At 34.1% G+C, this 16,791-nt stretch overlaps 1 protein-coding gene and 1 long non-coding RNA gene across 2 annotated transcripts in view; both read left to right on the top strand.

Annotated features, from left to right (window-relative positions):
• The window catches only part of LOC140148577 (A-type potassium channel modulatory protein KCNIP1-like), a 548,406-nt gene that overhangs the window by 85,816 nt on the left and 445,799 nt on the right, over positions 1-16,791 (top strand). The gene's annotated exons all lie outside the window — the stretch shown is intronic.
• LOC140148579 (uncharacterized) lies at positions 8,694-9,911 on the top strand. Its single transcript, XR_011858497.1, has 3 exons — positions 8,694-8,756; positions 8,884-8,957; positions 9,084-9,911. It is a non-coding gene; the product is annotated as an uncharacterized lncRNA (long non-coding RNA).

Genomic DNA, 16,791 nt, shown 5'->3' with positions numbered 1-16,791 from the left:
TATGTCGGGCAGATAAAAAGGTTCATGTCAGGCGGGTAACTGTTCTTGGCTTACTGGCTAGTGTCAAAGCAAAGATACTCAATACATCTTTGGTCAAAGCAAGTGACGATACACCTGTGACACTAGAGGTACCCCACGGTACTGTGTGCTGATTGCTATTTGTGGTCATACTGTAAGGTATAAGCCTAACCATTGAGGGGATTAGCTGTGTATAAGAGGAGACAGTACTTCCCATGTAATATGGATCCTCAAGTCAGCTTGCTTCCTGTGTGCTTGACAGGTGGCACATTTTACTGACATTCTATACATAGTAAATTGTTATTGATTCAATGTTTTATTTCTTCTCAACAAACATTCTTTGTATCAAATTAAACACATACTGTCTACTGAGGATATCACTTTGTTTAATATAGAATACTAACTTTGTATAGTACACAATGGCGAAAGATATAAATCATGTTAGCTTTTGAAAAATAGTTAATCTATAATTGAAGCTAGTTAAGATGTGTTATTCATTGAATTTGTAATGGACAAAGATAAATTATGTTCTGTACTGAAGAAAGTTAAACAGTTACCAAAGCTGGTTAGAATGTGATATCTTCTGAAGATACTTAAATGGTGCTGTCTTCTGAAGATACATAAACTGATGTGTTCTAAAGATACTTAAGAGGCATTATCTGTTATTTTGGAGGATTTTTTAAAAATGTTTGCCACGGTCAAAAAATGGATTTCCTTTAAACTTTCATATTTGATGACCTTGACCTGAAACAAACACACATGAAATAAATTTCGGAAAAATATCCCCGTTGCCATGGTAACAGCCAAATTTCCATTTCAGGCATATTTTCACAATTTTTGCATTTTTCAGCAGTCAAATTGTCATGTTTTGAAGCCAGTGTTACTAATATACACAATATGGATATAATGTTTTCTTTATAAGGTATGCATAGGTCAAACCTTAGATGCCGCATTGAAAGTATAAAAATAATCACCAGATGTCAGGGTGGGTTATACCATTTATTTGAAATAGGGGTGTTTTTCAATTTTTTCAAAGTATGAATATATACCAACTTTGTATAGCTCATAAACCATATGGTAGTGCTCCAAGTTCAACGTCAACCACAGCATGTTGAGATGATACATTGGTCTTATGAAAAATTTACATTTGAGCTTGGGGAAAATACATCTCTTTATACAGTGTTGCCAGACATTTTCCTATTTTTTTCGAAATTCAGCTCTAGTCTCACCTTAAGTTAAATGGTGTGAAAATGAAACTTCACCCTTTTAAGGAACATATTTTAGAAAGGAAGCTAATTTCATATCAAATTTGATCAGTTATAATGGCCAGCGTTGCTCTAAACCACATGGGTGTTGCCACAATCGCGGTTAAAATGTGAGATGTGGATATTTTCAACTTTTACAAGTTTTAAAAATACCAAAATACCATGGCATACATTCCTATAATAAAGATGTAAAATGAAACATGTTGAGATGATACATTGGCCTTATGAAAAAGTTATTTTGATCTGGGGGGGGGGGAACATCAGTTTATACAGTGTTGCCAGATATTTTCCAATTTTTTTCGAAATTCAACACAAGTCTCACCTTAAGTTAAATGGTGTGAAAATGAAACTTCACCCTCTCAAGGAACATATTTTAGAAAGAAAATTAATTTCATATCAAATTTGATCAGTTATAATGGTCAGTGTTGTTCTAAATCACACGGGTTTTGCCAAAATTGTAAGATGCGAATATTTTCCAGCTTTTTACAAGTCTTAAAAATACCAAAATACAATGGCATGCATTGTAATAATAATAATAAAGATGTGAAAATGAAACATCGACCTCATCATGTTGAGATGATACATTGGTCTTATGAAAAATTTACATTTGAGCTTGGGGAAAAACATCTGTTTATACTGTGTTGCCAGATATTTTCCTATTTTTTCGAAATTTAGTTTATTAGAAAGAAATTTATTTTCATATTAAATTTGATAAGTTGCATAAAATGGTGAGTGTTGTTCCAAACCACATGGGTGTTGACATAATTAGGGTTAAATAGCGAGATGTGCATATTTTCAACTTTTTACAAGTGAAACATCAACTTTATCATGTCATGTTGAATGATACATATTTGGTCTTACGAAAAATTTACACTTTTAAAAGCTTGGGGAAAACATATGTTTATACAGTGTTGCCAGATATTTTCCTATTTTCTCGAAATTTAACACAAGTCTCCCCTAAAGTTAAATGATGCGAAAATGAAACTTCACTTTCACAAGGAAAGTATATTAGTATGAAATTTACTTTCATATTAAATTTTATCAGTTGTATAAATGGTCAGTGTTGTTCCAAACCACATGGGAATTGCCATAATTAGGGTTTAATAGTGAGATGTGGATATTTTCACATTTTTATAAGTCTTAAGGGCTCAAATAGTGATGTTTACACATATTTTTGTGGACCTGAGAGCACGTCAGACATTATTTTGAAATTTGCGATATAATACAAATTTTATGGCAAATGATTAAAATGATATTTTTGAAATTTAACAGATCTCAAAAGTAAATTGTATAAATCTAGTGATATGTACTTTTAAGTAGTGATATGTACTTTTATCTAGTGATTATGTACTTTAAAACGTGTATGTAGCTGGAATGAAAGCCGTCGATCATATGAAAATTTGACCTTTCGTATTGAAGATATAGATTTTTTCACCAAAATTTCGTATTCAAAATGCAATTCGAAATGTCTGATGTGCTCTCAGGTCCGACAAAAAATACTGTGCAAAGGTGGGTGACTAACCCCTTAAAATACAGCACAGAAAACAACAAACATGTATATTTTGAAATATACATAAAAGGCATCACATTTTTACCAATATACACATACTAGCAAGGCTAAAAGAAATTAAAATAACATAAGATTATTACATTAAAGATGTTTAAATTAGGCCTACCCACTACACCCCTGCCCAATTTTGTACCTATTTTTGCATTTTTCTCAAAAAATATAGCGCATTGGTGACAAGTAAGATATGTATATTATAGGGGCAAGGACTACAACTACTGCACTGGACATTTTTTATTTCAACACAGACAACAGTTGTGGAGTTACAGTCAAAAATGAGGGGAAACCAATATTTCTACTTTCCTTGAGTTGCTGAATTTTCAGTGCAGCAGTTGTAGTCCTTGGCCATATAATATACATATCTTACTTGTCACCAATGCGTTATAATTTTTGAGAAAAATGCAAAAATAGGCACAAAATTGGGATGTAGTACCCCCTTAAAGCACATAAACCAACTATACTTGCCAAAAAGATATGGGGAAGAAATGGGCAACAAACTAGATCCAGCAAAAGTCTCAAAAGATATAAGAAAGGTCAAAGACAATAATGCACAGAACCTTTTCACAGCCAGACATAAATTATTAATGTCCAGTTACTTTTCCCGAGAAGAGCTCGCAGGAGAGTCAAAAGTATGACATTTCAAGTCATACTGAAGTAGAAATTACCATTGAAATGTTGCATGATATTGTTGCTAATTCTCTGTCATTCAAGCATCCCCTGCTCATTGATGACATGAATTTATGTAAGCTTGTGAAAAGGAAGCAGCTAACTAAAATTAAGCTTTCAAGACTGAAGAAGATGTATATGAACACTTTTGCAGATACATCAAATGTTGATAAAAATTGTCTGAGGAAATATTTGTTTCAAGTAGAATAAAAATTCCTTTAAAAGGAATGGGGTGCCCAATAGGAGCTATGATATGATGTGCTGAAATCCGGGGGCACTCACACTTTGGATGTAAGCGCGTATGTGTGGCTATTAAGACCCCCCTTTTTGCCATCGCTGTCACCCAAAGACCCCATTACCAGCACATGCTCTGTCTCCCTGGTTAAAGGTATACAGGGATGTGCCACGGTTTTTGGGGTACCTTAACAATTTTGGTATTTCGATTGGTGGGTTTTCAGTGGAGACAATACGCCAAATTGGGCGCATTTGGTCAAAAGTGCCCATAAAAGGGCCGGATTGGGACAAATTTGGGTGCTTTGGGTTTTTTTTTGTGATAAATTGGAATACAATAGCTGTAAAGGTGTCATTTTGAAGTTGAAAATGTATCCACATTTCACTATTAACTCCATTTATAGTGGCATCATCCATGTGGTTTATTCATTGCAGCGATCTAAACAATATAAAACCTAAAGTGAGACATGCGTTGAATTTTGAATATATGTGATAATATCTGGCAATACTGCATAGAAGGAAATATTTTCCGAACTCAAATTTAAAAATTCACATACTAGTGTTCTTAGGTTAATTTTTAACCTTAATATTGTTCATTCCACAACAATTTAGGGATGTGTACTATTTTTAAGACTTGTAAAAGGCTGGAAATATCTAAATTAACCGCCAGCTATGGCAACACCCATATGGCTTAGAATAACACTGACCATCCTAGATGGTCAAATTGAATATGAAATTAACTTTATTTTTAATAAGATATGTTCCGTATGAAGGTGAAGTTTCAATTTAATATCATTTAACTTAGGGTGAGATTTGTGTTGAATTTCGAAAAAATAGGAACTATTTCTGGCAACACTGTATAAACTGATGTTTTTTCTGGCACCCCCAAGATCAAAATAACTTTTTCATAAGGCCAATGTATCATCTCAACATGTTTCATTTTTACATCTTTATTATAGGAATGCATGCCATGGTATTTTGGTATTTTTAAGACTTGTAAAAAGTTGAAAATATCCACATCTCACAATTAAACCCCAATTATGGCAACACCCATGTGGTTTAGAACAACACTGGCTATTATAGCTGATCAAATTTGATATGAAAAAAACTCTCTTTCTAATAAATGTTCCTTGAAAGGGTGAAGTTTCATTTTCACATTATTTAACTTAAGGTGAGACTTGTGTTGAATTTCGAAAAAATAGGAAAATGTCTGGCAACACTGTATATACAGATGTACTTTCCCCAAGCTCAAATGTAACTTTTTCATAAGACCAATGTATCATCTCAACATGCGGTGGTCGATGTTGAAATCGGAGCACTACCATATGGTTTATGAGCTATACAAAGTTGGTATATTTTCATACTTTGAAAAAATTGAAAAACACCCCTATTTCAAATAAATGGTATAACCCACCCTGACATCTGGTGATTATTTTTATATTTTCAATGCGGCATCTAAGGCTTGACCTATTCATACCTTATAAAGAAAACATTATATATATATTGTGTATATAAGTAACATTGGCTTCAAAACTTGACAATTTGACTGCTGAAAAATGCAAAAATTGTGAAAATAGTCCTAAAATAGAAATTTGGCTGTTACCATGGCAACAGGGATATTTTTCCGAGATTTATCCCATGTGTGTTTGTTTGAGGTCAAGGTCCATCAAATATGAAAGTATAAAGAAAATTCATTTTTGACCGTGGCAACTCTTTTCTCGAAAATAACAGATAGTTCCTCTTAAACTGCTGTCTTGTGTCTTCTGAAGATATATAAACTGTCCTATCGTCTGAAGATAAGTATATTATGTTGTCTTCTGAAGGTACTTAATAAACTTTGCATCTTCTGAAGATTGTTAATCTCAGTTGGGGATAGTAAATGTTCTGGTGAAAAATTTAAAATTATGCTAGCTACTGATTGCAGTACTTCACTATCTACTGAATACAGTCAAACTCAATACACTGCTATTTTCTGAAGATTGTTAAGCTGCAAACTGCTATAATTGAAGGTAGTTAAAACAATGCTTTCCAATGAAGATACTTAAACTGTGCTATCTACTGAAGATAGCTTAACTGTGCTATCTTCAGAAGGTAGGTTTAACTTTTCAATTCAAGATAGTTAAAACAGTGCTTTCTAATGAAGATTGTAAAACTCCTACCTGCTGAATTTAGTTGAAAGATGTTTACACTGTGCTGTCTACTGAAGATAGTTAAATTTTGTTACAAAAATATAACTGGGCTATCTAAGCTTATCTACTGAAGATAGTTAAATTATTCTGCTATCTACCTATCTACTGAAGATAGTAAAACTGCTATTCTGAAGTCCAAATTCATGTGTTTGATGTTAAATTTAGAAGTGCAACCATTTCTACCAAATTTACTTATTTTGATCCATCAAGTCTGTTCAGAACAATTTGATACTCAAAACTTGCACTTCATATTTAATTATCTACTTGTAGTATGCATTAATAACAATCATCCATATAAAATAGCCCATGTATGTATTTACATGAATCACATTAGTAACTTCATCAAAATATTTGAATCAAGCCCATTTGACTAACTACATATTGTTACTTGATAGATGAGAAAAACAGAAGCTGTGAAGTTAAGACTCAAATTTATGATGCTTCCATCACATTAATGTACTTGGTACTATACATAAATTGCACATATCATGCATGTAGTCATCTCATGAATGAAATTAAGCAAGGCTATAATGGCTGCCTAGCCACCTGAGACAAAGTTGCTGAATTCACACTTTCAAAAACTCAATCACTTGGGCTTCATCTCATGCTTACCTACGAAGCAAAAATAAAAGACACAGAATAGAATAAGTACAAAAAACAAAATAAAAGCCTCTCTTGCTTAATCTGAAGAAAAATTTGCAGAATTTAGCACTAAATTATTCAGATATGAATAGATACAGTATATCTGTAGGCACTCCTTTTGGAAGCTTGGGGATAATCTTAAATTTATTTGTAATGAATGGGCTCCTTTGCTTATCACCAGGGTCTGACTTAGGTTTCTGTTTTCTACTGGCACTCCGGGCCAGTGAGGTTGTAATGCTACTGGTCCATCAATAAAAGCTAGTGGTACTTTCCCGAATAAATTTACTGGCCAAGCTTTTTCAATATTTTCTACTGCAAAATCAAGCAACTGATAACCATGTAGGTAATTCCATCTCCCATTTTGGTAGGGATTTCCCAACCCGATCACGTGACCGTTGGTCGACAGCATCATCACCCGTGTTGATCACACACACAGCAAAAATGGTCAAGGACTTTTCAATACTCGTTTTTCCAAACTCGAGCATAATTTTTATTAATGAACAAAATAATTCAATCGTTCTACATTTCAAATAAGTACATATTAAGTGTTATTTATGTGAAGTTAGAATATTATTTTGATGTATATTAAGAGAGAAATCGCGAATTGAATGCCGCCGGGTGAGATCGAATTTCGCGTAAAATTGTGTATACAAAGAAACGGCACGGATTATGAATCTTCGTGATAGCGGTTGCTTATGACAAGGTCACGGTCGAGGTCAAATCGCCTCTCGCCTATTGGTGCAGGGGTATAACGGAACTAGCCAATCGCTAGCTGACATTCCCAGCTATCCTACAAATTTTCCCGGGACCGATTTGACCAACTACAAGCCGATCTAGGTAAGTTTGGAATCTTTCTATTTTAATTTGAACGATAAAATATTTTTCAATTTTTCTCGGATAATTTATGCAAGTAGTTAGGTCTAATATGCATATCCATGCAAGGTTTCATGTCATGTAGGCCTCAAATAATGTAGCGAAATAGATTTTTCTACCCCTACCCAATACCGCATTAGCACGCAGAAATACTAGCACGCAGAAATCTACTGCTACCCTACACACTGCATGAGCGCTGGCTGTAGCTTGCTGTGCACTACGTTCACGGCATAATAGGGTTCCGCACAGCGCATAAACCGGCCTCACATAGCTGCGTTCAGAACAAAGTTTGCCATACTTTACGTGTATATTTAGCCTTACCAGTCAATTTGATAAATGTCCGAACATGTAACGACATAATGATGTAGTGATTTTGTAAAACTACCCCATATTTCTGTGATTTTAATGGTCTGAAAGTGATCGATGTTTCAATGGGTTGTGTTTGTTTCGCTCACTGTGCATGAAGCTTAAAGCGCGCTGTACAGCTGTTGTTTTTGAAGCTGCGCGGTGTTGCCAGATTTGCGCACCCAATTTCCGTTGTGACGTGTTTCTTCCGTTGTTGCTGTATAATATCACGCCCAAAATCAGGTGACGCACCCATTTGGGCGTAATATCAGGATAATGTTAGTGTAATATTCCCAGGCCAGCGTGGATGGCGATTTAAATTAATGTCATAATGAACAAAATAATCTTTTCCTGTAAATTCTATTTCAAAACTTATTTTATCAATACTTATTTCAAATAAATGAAGAATGTTTTAAAATCTTCTCTTTTTTTAATCATTGTTATTAAATATTATTTACTTATTATTATTATAATATAATTTTTTTTTTTTTGGGGGGTACCTGAACTTTTTTGGATGGGATCTTGATCATGTAACGATCTACTTTAAAAAATTAGGTCCGCCCTGACTTTTGCACAAAAAATAGATAAACAAATAAATGAATTAACTTGGATGGGATCTTGATCTATTTATAGGCAAAAACAAATGTTTGATTGGCATGATTGGTGTAACCCGACCTACCCTAAAATTAGGCCCGACTCTAACTTTTTTTTTTGAAAAGAAAAATAAATAAATAAATAAATATTATTTTGGGGATGGGCTGCAAATTTTGGGGTGAGGGCCTGACATTTTTGGGCAAGATTTTGTTTCGTTTATGGGTGGATGGGGTATGGAAAAAAACATAGAAAACTTCTGTAATTTTTTTTTACATTTTAATTTTTTGACATTCTCTAGGACCAAACTTGTATGTGCCACAGTACATCCCTTCCCTAGTGCAGTTTCCAGCAGCCTCTCCATAACAGGTAAATATTTTACAAATTCTCTGTTTTCACATTTTATTTTAATTTTTAGACAAAAATGGTTTCAGTAATTCAGGTAATAATAATTTTTAAAAAAAACATAACATTGTATTTATTTTACATTCTACAGGGTCAACAACTTGTATGTGTCACAGTACATCAGTCCCTTCCCTAGTGCAGTTTCCAGCAGCCTCTCCATAACAGGTAAATATTTTACAAATTCTCTGTTTTAACATTTTATTTTAATTTTTAGACAAAAATTGTTTCAGTAATTCAGGTAATGATAATAAAAAAAACCACATAACATTGTATTTATTTTACATTCTACAGGGCCAACAACTTGTATGTGTCACAGTACATCAGTCCCTTCCTTAGTGCAGTTTCCAGCAGCCTCTCCAAAACAGTCTAAAGTTGATTGTCTAACTTGATGATGCAAGGGTGCGAATTCGGAAGCCATGATGAAAAGAATTAGTACTTTGACCAAATATATGCAAATTAGTAGTTAATTATGCAAACTTTAAAGTGTAATATGTAACACTGGTCCTTATGAATTGAATAAATACTGTCAACACAAATCATTACAGTGCACAAGAAGTCAATCATTACTGATTCATAATCAAAATCTAACTAAACGGAGGCTAAAATGACTCGTTAATTGGAATAAATGGCTTGAATATGCAAATTAGAAGCAATTCGGCCCCATGCAAATTTGTTTTTGATATTTCAGACCTATACTTTTAACTCCCATGCTTAAAGTAATCTCCCACATGCAAAAGCTACATTTGCACATCAAATTATACAATATAATTGACGAAATGTGGCTTTTAAGCCTCGGAATACATCAAAAAATGACCAAAATTGGCCAAAAATATGCAAATTAGTGGTAAATTATGCAAATTAAGATATGTGCACAACAGGCTTTGGCATTTGGGAAACAACTGAAGCTTACATTTGGGTATTAATTCCCTTTTATAGCTTTTTCTCCTTCAAATTATACAATATAATTGTCGAAATGTGGCTTTTAAGCCTCGGAATACATCAAAAATTGACCAAAATTGGCCAAAAATATGCAAATTAGCGGTAAATTATGCAAATTAAGATATGTGCACAACAGGCTTTGGCATTTGGGAAACAACTGAAGCTTACACTTGGGTATTAATTGCCTTTTATAGCTTTTTTCTCCTTCAAAATTGATTAAACATACACTTTTTCCCATCATTTACAGTGTTTTTATATGATTTAAATGGTGCCATTGCTTAAGTACATAGCCTATGGGAATGACCTTTGACCTCTGGTCTAATTAAGGCCAAAATATGAAAACTTTAACGAGCCGTAACTTTTTGATCCCATGGGTCAATTTTAAAAAATAAAGTATCTTTGTAATCAGGAAGCCAGGCTGCATAATCTGAGCTGTGTTTCAACTCTTATTTCAGTGTTTTTAAAATTGACTGAAAAACCCTAATTTTGGGAGAATATCCCGCACTCTAACATTGAAATCACAACATGCTTGGGCATGTTGTTCTTCAATGGTCTTCTTTTTACTAGTAAGATTGGGGCCTGCATAATTAACAAGAAAACACTCCATTTTGAATTTTATTTGTATCGGGTTGCTTGGTATAGTCAACACAAATGTACCATTCCATAGGTGCAGCTCTGAAATGCCCAGTGTGGCATATTCACAAATCCTATCACAATGCCGTCACAATCACACTACACAATTTGCAAGAATAAGAATAGATTGACAAAAAATCAGAAAATAAAAATATAAATTAGATGTTTAAACCAGAAACTGTCCCAAATATCATCACTTATTTCAATTATAGTCTTGTCTCACCCTAACCCTAATCCTAACCCTAAACTAACCCTAACCCTAACCCTAATTTCGTGTATAATTACATGAAGGAGTAACCCATATCTCAAAAATCTACTGGCCCGCTGGACCAGCATTGTTGAATATTTACTGGCCTGATACAAAATATACTGGTGCAGGGCCAAATCCGTCCCTGTAGTAAGCTCTGAATTTGAATAAAAGCTTCTCAATGGGTTTTTCAAGAATTCATACTTAAACTAATGTGTAAGCAGATATGAAGCAGCACAGATAAGGGAAGGACTTTGTAAGTATCAAATGGCAGCTCTTAACCATAGAGCACTTTGCATTCATACAATGATAACATCTGTATTGGTTTTGACAATTAGGATAACCTAATTCCAACAAAATCACACTGCATATTGAGAGCGACAGAGTTCTTCATCTGTTTATATGATCCAGAAAAAAAAATTGGTAAGATAGAAATTGGTCAAATAGATCAGAGTGACATCCAAGTTATTGAAAGTGATAGGAGGCTAATATGTATTGACATACAAGTATTAACCTTAGAAAATTGGAAATAATGAAATAAGAATGTGGTAATTTAAATCTGGGCATTCACAAAGACATTTTCGTTACATTCTAGTTTATTTATAAAATTACAGAATTTACCCCATGGAAGGAAGTCAGGCTGTGATCAAGTCATGTTAAGATATTATATTCTATAACAAAAGCTAAAATTTAGATAATAAGTGTAACATGTATAGATATAGATTTGAAAGTTAACTGTTTTTGACATGAACAATTGTATGTTGTACTATAGTGCAATTTGTCTATGGCAGAGTTTCAATATCAGTGCTTGAAACTGACTCCTGATATAATAGTGCATCTATTTATTAACTCTATCAATCAAATTGTATAATGTACACAAAATCTTGTGTAAGTGTAACAATTCATTTCAAAGTACAATGATTTCTGCATGATTTTGCTTAATCAAGTTTTACCGGCACACAGCATACACAGAATTGAGTTCATTGTCACCATGCCATCAAGGCTTAAGATTAGAATGTCATTAAACTGAATTGAACTTTCTTATTCTTAGCTAAAAGCAATTACTAGGAAAAGGTGCCTTTTTACTGTTATCTGTTTTTCCGTATGGAATGAAAGAATCTGTGTTTTGTACCTTCCAGAAATAGGAGATTTAAGAGTATGTGGAAATGGTGGGAAAAGACATTTGTATATCCTGTAAAATGGCATCTCTGTTTACACAGTTAACATCCAAAGTGATGTATGTTTTTCTTATTGAAAACAGGAAAAAAAGTGTTTTGACAGTACAATTGTAAGATTATTCAAATACTTACTTGAAGTCCTGCAAACACTTATGTTTGCTTGGGTATTATCAGGTATCTCAAACTCATGGGAAATGCTATATATAATTGGATGTGATGTCATTTATTCTGGTGACAATGGATGTAAAACACACTGTAAAGATTGCAAATGAAGAATAGACATCAAAGGTAGATTTAAGACTGGAATTGTTTCTAGAAACACTATCACAACTGTTTCTAGAAACACCATCACAAAGGACAAAAAGGACATTGTGCTATCAAAAGAATGTTGACTAGTGACTTAAAGGAGGATTTCGTGATCCTAGCATCCTCTTTTATGACATTTTTCAGTAGATATCCACGAAAAAAGCTTATTTCCAAAATTTCAGTTGATTCCGATTTTGCGTTTGCGAGTTATGCATGATTATGTGTATTACACTGCTCCATAGACAATGTGTTGTAATTTCGTTCTGGTGCACCAGAACGAAATTCAAATTTAGCGATATTTTTGCTAAACTAATTAATCTGCAAGAAATATTTGGTACATAAACATTATGTAGCCAGAGGTATCCAGTGGTGTCAAAATCTCAACTTTTTTTGGGAAAAGTGGGGGGATGAGGCTGTGGATCACGAAATGCCCCTTTAAGTCAATACATTCATCATGCCTGCTTTTAGCAACCATTCCTCTAATAAGTAGGGCCTATAACTGAAGCACATTGGGACAGGGACCAACCTACCCCATTTGTTGAAAATTACACCCAGTCAGGGGATTTTTACCATATGTGACACGATCTGGTCCATGGGGGCCAAAGGAGGCATTTTTGAAAATTGAGTTACTATAATTAGTACATTATACTTGCAATTGGCTTTCATTTACTGAAAACACCAAAGGCCTAGCATACTTAGTTATGAAATATGAAGTTTTTTGATGCCTATTTTCTTATGTATTTTATTGTTTTTTACTCCTTATTTTTACCTATATCTCAGTTTCAAATTTGCCGCCTTTGGCCCCCATGGACCAGATCGTGTCACATATTTGTTTACATCAGTTTCTATCTAGTTCAATTTCAGCTTTCTTTTTATAGCACAAGAGGCCACATTCAATTACAGGTATTAGTATGGGAATTGAGACCCTACCTCTCCCCTCCTCCAACTTGTGACATCGTGTACAAGTTATCTGTAGAATTCTAGAGTAGACACATTATGCACATATAGCATGGCTTTGATATAGCCATGCGATTTGTAACTTGTTGAGATGTCCGACATAGATGAATGATTCAATAGTAAGCATTTGTTGCACAAGTGTTTACTTAATGTTTTTTTAATTTGTCTTTTTTTAAAGGTATGTTATTGGGAATAGTGAGAGATATATTATGTGTTTGAAGAAAGATGATGGTTCTTTAGATCTTTTCTAATGGCTAGATTTCAACACTAATGTTATTGTCCATTTGGCTTTCTTGAGGCAGTGATGTCAGTACTGCCTCCTGATTATTAAATTACCAAAAATATTTAAAAATTGTGAAACAAATTAAATAAAAATTGATGTTTTTAGGTTGCTAGTGCCTGTTATCCTCTTTTTTTTGCTCTCCACTTTTTTCAAACCATTGAAAAAATAATTGGGCCAACCTTTACGGGCTCTTGAAGAGTGGGGTGGCATAATTCACCTTTTCTCCAGCCCCCGGGTAGGAATGGCCTGGGTACGCCACTTGCCTTAAAGTTCAGGGGCGGATTTAGATGGGGGTGCACCTGGCGCACGCCCCCTCTATTTTTATGGGTACCGAGCCGTGGCAGTGGTGGCTTGGTGCCCCCTCTATTGAAAATTCCTGGATCTGCCCCTGATGTTACTATGTGTATGAACAGATGCACCACCCAGAGGTTGATTCAATGTAATCCCAGCATGCAGCATGGCATTAGGTGCAATATAATAAAGGAGCCATTTCAACACCATTTCACATTCAAATTTATGTACAAAACAAGAAATTTTAATGGAATATTCATCGAGACTTTTATGTTTTGAATTGATAATTAGGTAGGGATAATGTTTGTGGATACATTGACACCAAGAAAGTTAAAAAGTCGCATGTTTTTAAAACAATTTTAGACATTTTAAATTTTTGGGAAAATAAGATGAAACCAGTAAAGTTTTCTTGCACATGAATGCATGCAGACACATTGCTTATCTTGTCGTATAACAACCTTGACCATACACAGCAGGAGCCCAGTGTGATATTTTCTCAAATATGCCATCCGTGGCTGCAATGTATTCTGGGGCTACATTTAAACAACCTCTGTGCATCACCTTTGATTGTGCATGTAAACAAGCTAGTTCTTTGAGTCAAATTATGCACAGTTGCACACACTGTACCCGCTGGAGTATGCACTGACATCACTTCTTCAAGGAAGCCAAGTGGACTTTAGTGATTGGTGCTGCATGCATTCAAGTCAATGTGGTATTTACCAGAATCCAAGATTACGTCCCCATCGATGCACCATCTGCGCACATCGAACTGGTCCAGCATGTACAATAACGATGTATGTGCAGAAAAAAGTTGTCATGCCATGTGGGTTAATGGTCATGATGCTGTTTACGTTAGTTTAATATGGGTGGAGCAATGGCGCCATTGTATTTATGCCCCCTCTCGAGTACAAATTTAAAAAAAAGAATAAATAAAAATTTTATAGTAAATTCTTGATGCATACATTGCCTCTGAATCTCCTCGTCGTGTTATGGTGTTCATTTTTTCCGGAAAACAATACAATTTCATCAATAGATAACAGTAGACACGTATTAATCTGATTGAAAGACATGTGAATATAATCAATTATGAAGACAGCCTTGCATATTTTACTTGCACATAAGAGATAACACAATTTTTTGATTAAAACTGGGGTTCTCCTATAATGAAATTATCATGCATTGGGTTATTCCAGTTGAAATCCATACACCCCCTATGGAAGACATTACCTTAATCTCCCACACAGGGGGTATAGATTTCAAATAGAGTCACCCATTTAGGCAACCCCATTTCTAAGTGAAATTCACACTCCCTGCAAGGGAGATTAAGGTCATGTCTTCCATAGGGGGTGTATGGATTTCAATTGGAATAGCCCATTTACAGACAGAAAGCTGGTGTCGTGAAGTGGGTTTCAAAATGAATTCTGCAGCGTAATACTCCGGCATGTCTCATTTGGGATGTTACTGATGTGTGCCATTAGAATATTGGAATTTGGGAGGAAATTTAAGTAGAAAATTGACACATTTATTACAAATTATATCAAAGTAGTGCTGTGAATTTTAATGGATATAGAAGATTCCTTTTACCAGATATTTGCAAGATTTGTCATCTGTTAACAGGTATTAGTCCAATTTCTCATATTGATATTAATGTTACATACTGTCTCAGTGCAATTAATACAAAAACTCAGAATGAATTTGATATCAGATAGTTTGTCAATTATGTTTAGTTTAGCTCTAAAAGGTTGTGTGGTTTTATGTTTTTGACTATGACAGGGCAAAGCCTTTCCATGTTTAAAACATCTAGACAAAATTTACTGTCTTTTTTGTAATTTCAGAGGCAAAACCTCTGTGTTAGCTGTGTTGAGTTCATAAAGAAAAAAACATCTTGTAAATGTTACTGATTAGGCCAAAACATTTGAGATTTGTCTCTGGTCTCACAGGATATTGGAAATGCATACCATATGCATTTTTAAAAACTTTTTGATGATTTTTCTGGGATAATTTCTTTTAAAATCTGAAAAAAACAAGAAGGAAAAAAACAAGTTTTTTGCACAATTTTATGAACACACATGGGTGCCCAATGTGGGGGTCCAGAGACAATCTTATTGTGTTGCTTATTTATTAAAAGAAGTTCTTTTGAAATAAATTTGCAAATTTATTATTACAAAACCTATGGAAAAAGATGAAGCAAAACACAACAGCAAAACAGGAACCCACTTGTGTTGTCATATGACCTTTGCTTAAAAAAAATAAGCTGTGCTACTCCATATAGTAAAATAATTTTAATTTCCTCCATTCAATACCAAACCACATGTGTTCAGGAAGTAATTCTTATTCCAATCTATTTGAAATGACAAATCATATCAAATGTGTAGATGGAATTACGGATAGCAGCAGGAATGAACAATTTGTATGTTTTTGTAAGCTGAGTTTATAGTTCAAGAGCTACAAGCGATGAAGACTTGGACCAATGAAGAGGAGCGTACTTGCTGTTATAAGAATTAACAATCTCTCTTATTGGTCAGATCAATGTCATCGCTAAAGCAAATGAAGTATAGATTCAATTTTATGTTTACAGGAAGTCGTCTAACAATATAATAACCTTGATAATAACCTTGAGGGCCTGCTTGAAAAGCAGTGTTTGTCACTGAAGCAGTATTACCCTCAATAAAGAAAGAATAAATAAATAAAAATAAAATAATCTAGCATTAACCTCTTCTTCATTATATATTATATAGGTATGTTTAATCGAGCCAAGAGGTGCAGAAATTACAACATTACCATCATTTTATTGAAAATTTAAAACTCTTCATAAAAGCATTTCATATGGTAGTGACCTTGGCACTTTCAATAATTCCCTACATTACATGATTTTTACCTTAAAATGTGAAAGGAAGCTTACAACAATGTGCCTTTATTATGAGTTAATGATCATAGCATTGACTACAGCCAACAGTTGTGTTCCTGAAATCGAATTTAGATGATCTTTCATCCCATACTGTGTGCATATATGTTCCACATATATCTTTGAGCAAGACAAGAATGTATATACACATAACCATCCATCAATGACAGGTGATCTAGATACATCACAAAATGTATGTACCCAGGCGCAGACTTGTGTGTTTATTACTCTTACATAGGCGGTGACTTGTGAAGAAACCT

The sequence above is a fragment of the Amphiura filiformis genome, chromosome 3 (assembly GCF_039555335.1).
Source record: "Amphiura filiformis chromosome 3, Afil_fr2py, whole genome shotgun sequence".
Lineage (NCBI taxonomy): Eukaryota > Metazoa > Echinodermata > Ophiuroidea > Amphilepidida > Amphiuridae > Amphiura > Amphiura filiformis.
This window is presented reverse-complemented; position numbering and strand designations above follow the sequence as displayed.